At 48.6% G+C, this 6,000-nt stretch overlaps 1 protein-coding gene across 5 annotated transcripts in view; it reads left to right on the top strand.

Moving 5' to 3' along the window:
- The first annotated feature begins 1,176 nt into the window (after nucleotides 1-1,176).
- LOC118841820 (core histone macro-H2A.1) overlaps nucleotides 1,177-6,000 on the top strand; it is a 99,808-nt gene continuing 94,984 nt past the window's right edge. For 2 of the 5 annotated variants that reach the window (XM_036749479.1, XM_036749478.1), the window contains exon 1: nucleotides 1,310-1,488. The gene's annotated coding sequence lies outside the window, so the exon portion shown is untranslated. Of the gene's footprint in view, nucleotides 1,489-6,000 lie in introns of all 5 variants that reach the window. The other 3 variants (XM_036749476.1, XM_036749475.1, XM_036749477.1) reach the window with 3 other exon arrangements.

Raw genomic sequence — 6,000 nt, 5'->3', positions numbered from 1 at the left:
GCTTTTCCTCAAGTATATGATGTCCTGTCTCCTTTCATGCTTCTTGAGAATTTATTCCTCAGCGGCCTTTTTGTACATTATGAATCTGAAAATCGCAAGGAAGATCGGTTTTTTCTGCTTCCTCTTTTCCATTTCTAAACCAACCTGAGATATGGTCAATCTATGCTCCCTTTAAGGAAGGCTTCCAGTAATCATCCTTGATGAGTGCTCTGCTGTGGTGTAGTGGAAGGAGTATTGAATTTGGAATGAAAGGACGTGGGTTTGAATACTGACTCTGCTACATGCTAGCTGTGGGACCTTGAGCTATTCCTTTTTCTCCTCTGGGTTTGAGTTTCCTCATCTACAAAACGAAGGGTTTGGACTAGATGGTCAATCAGGTTTCTTCCAGTTCTAAATCCTCTTGCCTACCTGGGTAGAGAGATTTCATGATTGGGTAATCTTCAGTTATTTCAAAGTCTTTCTCCTGCTCTGGTCCTCATCTCCATGGATAGGGGCACAATTTTATTTCCAAGTATGGCTCAGGGTAAAGCTGATAGTTTTAAGCTTTGCTCCACCAAATCTCCACAGACCCCCGACTTTTCTCAAACAGCAATCGGCAGGATAGCAGCCACACTACAGTAGGAGGGATTATCCGGGAGAAGCCCTGAGAAAGGCCTGAACAGGGACAACTACGTCTACTGGTTCTGTGGAAGAAGTAGGAGGAAGGCGATGGAATTAAAGTCTCCACCTCCCAGCAGGCAATGTAGAGGTAGCGAGGTGGTTATCTTCAGCAAACCTAGCAAGACAGGCCAATCCCACCCCGCAGAACGCAAGCTCTTTGCGGGTAGGGGCTGTTTTCTGTGTGTCTTTTGTTTCCTGAGAGCCTTAACACCTCAGTGCCTAGCAAACCGCAGGCATTTAATAATGCATCTCCAATTGAACTGGGAAGCAGCAAGCCAACTGGCCGGAGGAGAAAGGAAAGGCCCTCTAGGCGGCTGGACCGGAGCTCCAGCCTGCACAGGATAAGGAGCCAGGCTCTCCTGCAGAGGGCTCCGAGGCCCGGGGCAGCTGGGCAGCTGGGCAGCTGGGCTTGAGCGCTCCAGAGCCTCAGGCTGCGGTTCGGCTCGGGCTCGTACGTGAACGCGCGAGGCCGCGCATTGGAAAAGGAGGGTGTAGATGGGGCGCGTGCACGGGAGCGCGGCGTTGCGGGGGGAGGGAGCAGAGCGGGAAGGGAAGGACCGCTGCCAGCCGGACACGGCCGAGGATGGGGATGTGACGAGAGGCTCGCGGTGCATTGTGGGAATTCACACAGACACTGCCGAGTGGTTCCAGTTCACACGGCGGCTGATCGGAGAGAGAGGGAGAGAGAGAGAGAGAGCGAGCGAGCGCGCGCGAGCGATAGGGAGGTGGGGGGGAAGAGATCGGACGAGCTAGCGAGCGCGGAGAGAAAGAGCGAGAGCGGTCGAGGCAGGAGACATATTGCTGCTGCTGCTGCCTGGGAGCCTCTCCGTAAGTGATCGGCGGGGGGTGGGGGGAGGGTCCGGGCTTTCCCGCTCCTCTGGGGCCGTGCGCTTGTTTGCTCGGGCAGCTGCAGCCGCCGACCCCCGAGGCTGGTGGGCTGCCCTTCGGAGCGCCCGGCTTTCCATTGAGAATTCTCTCTCCGGGCGGCCCGAATGGGATACATTGTGTCTCTCCGTCTGGCTTTGGGCGCGGGGTGGGGGGGGGGGGAGGCAGCTCAGAGCCCGGGGGTGGGGGTTGGGGGAACCTGCTCCAGCTGCCGGGAGAGCGAGAGAAAGGAAAGAAGGAAGGGAGGAAGAATTCGTTTGTTTCTCCCCCAGTTCTCCCCTCCCCTTTTTTCCTTTAAAGAGGTCGCCTTGCCTTCTTTCCTTTCTTGCAAGGAAGCTTGCAAGGCCGACAGCTTCTTAATTTTTAAAAATAAACCCGGAAACCAACTTCCTTTGGAAGAAAAAAAAAAGCAAGCATCCTATCCCTGACGCTGCTGCTGCTGCTGCCGCTGCCGCCGCCGCCGCTGCCCTCCTCCTCCTCCTCCTCCTCTCACCCGCCCCCACCCCCATCCCGGGCCCCGGGGCCGGCGGAGCCTCGCGGGGTTGTTCCCGCCCTTCCGGGAGCCCGGGCTTTGGAGGGGGGGTCCGGGCGGGGGTCGAGCCCAGTGCCTCCGGCTCCTTGAAGGGAAGGTGCAGAACCTGGAAGGAGGTGAAGAAAAGGACTCCTCCCATCCCCCTCCCCCTTCTCCCCCCTTCCCCGCGGCTTGGCCAGGCCTGTACCCAGGGCGCTGTTTGGGAGTCTTGTGTTAAAGGTGCCTAAAGTTGCACTTGGAAGATGAGGCGGCGTCGGCAGCAACGTGGCGCCCCGGAGTTACGCGAGTGGATGGCAGAGAGAAGGGGGTGTTCGGGAAGGAGGGGGGGTTCCCAGGTCCCCGGAACAATACTGGCAGAGGGAGTGAGGGCAGAGAAGAACGCCCTGGAAGGAAGGAGAGGGATGTGCATGTGTGGGCATTTGAGCCATGGCTGTTCCGGGTCCTGTCATTACTTACCCTGGGGGAAGAAGCCCGAGTCGCTGCCCAGGCAAGGTGTCCTCTTCAGTTGGGGGGAAGGGTGGGACCGAGTGGACCCTGTTGTTGCCCAGAGATGATGCCTGCACAATCCTCTTCTCACTAGGGAACGATGGAGGTACGGGAGACCGACCAGCACTCCACGTTCTTTAGTTTCTGGGTTGTTCTGTTTACAGTTTTAATTTTCTTCTTGAAGGTAATTCCGGGAAGGGCATAGATTTCCCTTCTGTTGCAGCTTGGTGAAGTGCCTGAAGAACTGAGTTCGATACCTGACTGTGTCAGCCTGCCCCGTGTAATCTTGGGCATGCCGCTGCACTTTGAGCCTTGGTTTCTTCACCTGTAAAATGAGGAGGACTGGAGTAGGTGACCTGTAGGGTTCCTCCAGGTTCTACGTCTTTGATCCTTTGCAGGGTTGAGAAAGGATTGGAACTGTAGACTTGCTTCCCTTTTCCCAGGAGGAGGGTGGGTAGAGATCGGGAGGGTTGTTTGGGTATTCTCTGTCAGTTCTCCTGACCACCAATGGTTGAGTCCCTTTCCCTGATAACCCATTACTTCCTACATTACCTAAAGGGAATTCAGATTATGACTGCAGTTGTATACATGTTAAGAAAATGCTTTATTTCAAAAGAGACCAGATGGAATATGAAGAGCAAGTAAACCTTAAGTCTGACACTTGCACTTATTGTGAAAAACTTGTAAGATTTTAACGATGCCATAAACGTCCTATAAGAATAGAAAATTATAGGGTCTTGCCAGTTTCCCTCCCTCACCCTCATAGTTTGAGGTTTTACAGTTCAAGGTGCTTCCTTCCTTTTTACCATTAGGCTTTCTTTAAAGACCATTTGCTTTGGTGGAGCTCATAGCCCTCATTCACAGCTTTAGAACTCAATTTTGCCCACTGGGGCCCACCTTTACCCATTTGATTATGGAAGCAAACACTAATTTACCGTCCGTGGTATAATTAAACCAAAAACTAGCACCTCTGATTTCCCAGATTTGGCAACAACTCCTCTGTATGAGTCTAAACCAAGTTTAGTATGTTTTATGTGGTAAAGTTACAGTTCCTCTTTATAAAAACATTTTTACTTTTTAAAAAAAGCACTCAGGATTTTAAAATCATGTTTTTTTTTTCCTCTGCTTTACACAGTGAGAAAGTCAAATACTGACACAATCTCCAAAAATTTGGGTTTGTATTCTTAATGAATTTAATAATAGCGGTATCTAGCATTTATAAAGCACTTTAAGGTTTATAATGGCACTTTAAGCCTCACAACAACCCTATAAGGCAGGTGTTGTTATTATACGCATTTTATAGATGAAGAAACGGAGGTTGAGAAGTTAAGTGACTTGCCCAGGACCCCACAGCTAGTATGTTGAAGGCAGGATTTGAACTGGAGTCTTTCTGATTCCAAGTTTAGCCCTCTATCCATGTCACCACCTAGCTGACACAATTAGTGCTGGTGTTGAAAGCTGACACACATAGTGCCGGAAACAAAGCGTAACAGAAGCATGAAATTATACCAGGATGAACTTGGACATTGAGACAGTTTATTTCCAGACCTCAGAAGTTGTTCAGTGCCCCGTAATAAATACGAATGGAGGGTTTTAATGAGTAGCAAGCTCAGCTCAAGTCAACACACATGGCAGCCACAAAAGCTCATTTCATCTTAAGAGTATCACGGTGCCTAGAACCTGGGATGCATGGTACGGTAGAAAGAGTGCTAGATTTGGGGTCAGTCACTGATCAAACACTGCTTTCTGGGCCTCAGTTTTTTCCTCTATAAAATGGGAGGACCACCTCTGAGGGCCCTGTCAGCTCTAAATTTATGATCCTGTGGCACTCCCAAATGTGTTAAGTTTTAGTTAGACAATGTAGTTCTTTTATTTATTTACCTAGGACTCGAGTGCCTGCTATGTTCCAGACACTAAACAGTAGTTACGGAAATGAAACTTCCTGTCCTCGGGGAGCTTCCATTCTTTTAGTATTGTTTTTAGTCCCAAGTACTGCATTTTAGGAAGGATGTTGACAAGCAGGAGAGTGTTCAGAAAAGATGATGAAGGTTCTTGAGGTTATGCCGCATGATGATCATTTGAAAGGGGATAAGGACGTATACACCAATCAGCCAACCAACATTAAGCATCTGCTTTTTGCCAGGCACCGTGCGTGTCCAAGGTCTCATAGCAAGTCAGTGGCACAGAGGGACTGCAACCTAGGTCTTGACTTGAGTCATATCCTTCTCTGCACAGCCTTATAGCCTTGCCCTGGATAAGTGATGCAATGAAACAAAGTCATGATTTCTTTATAAAAAATAATAATTGAAATGACCATAACCACTTACATCCGTACAGTGCTTTGCATTGTATAATTTCCATATTGTTTTCGCTTACATTATCTCATTTAATCTTTGCAACATCTCTGTGACATACAGGCAGAATTTGTCGCAGAGTTGTTGGAGGGGAAAGTGTTTTATAAACTTTAAATAGTTGAACAGTATCATAGATTTAGAGTTTGAAGGAACCTTGTGGTCAAACCTCCTCTCATTTCATAGATGAGGGGGCTGAGTGAGGTTGTGACTAGCCCATGGTTCACTTAGCTAGCATCTGAGGTAGGATTCGAACAAAGCTTTTCCTGTCTCCAAGCCCAGGGCTCCACCTGCTGCCTTAAATGTGAGTTATTATTAATAGGTAATGACTTTGAGATAGTCTTTTAAAAAAAAAGATCCAGGGGTCTTAGTGGATATCAAGCTCAACCTGTGTCCACTGTGATCTTAGGTTGCATTACAAGAGAGGACTAGGGATGCGAGTATCCTGCTGTCCTTCCTGTTTTAGCTCACACGTGGAGCATTGTCTTCAGTTCTGGGAGCCCAGCTTTAGGAAGGACCTAGAGGAGTTCAGAAGGAATGGCACCCTACACGGTAGAGGGTCCTGAGGTCAGCTGATAGGAGAAGCTGAAGGTAGTGGGGACATGTAGCCTGAACAAGAGGAGACTTCGCAGTAGACATAATACTGGTCTTCCAATATTGACAGGGCTGTCATGTGGAACATGCATAGGTAAGCCTGAGCCTGAACAGCAGAACTAGTGATAACGGGTAAAAATTGGGCAGACTTTGACCCTGTGAAAGTAAAAACTTCCTAAAAACTAGCTGGATTCCTGTGTATTTATTGAATTTCCCCTCTACCCAACAGTCTTGAGGAAAAGGTTAGATGCCCACTTGTGGGGATGTTGTAAAAGGGCTTCTTAAACAGCCTTGAACTGGACAAGATTTTGAATAATGCATAAATTCACCTTCAGAACATAGATACACTCCAACTTTCTGACAGCTCTTATTTTAACAGAAAACTAAGAATCGGTTCATAGTATACTCACTTAAGTCATATCTAAGGAGGCCTAAAATAGTAAGGAATTTTGAAATATTATTCCAAGATAGCCTACAGAAAATTTGCTTCGG

Source organism: Trichosurus vulpecula, chromosome 3, assembly GCF_011100635.1.
Source record: "Trichosurus vulpecula isolate mTriVul1 chromosome 3, mTriVul1.pri, whole genome shotgun sequence".
Lineage (NCBI taxonomy): Eukaryota > Metazoa > Chordata > Mammalia > Diprotodontia > Phalangeridae > Trichosurus > Trichosurus vulpecula.
The sequence above is the reverse complement of the archived record's forward strand: the minus strand, read 5'-3'. Positions and strand labels throughout refer to the sequence as shown.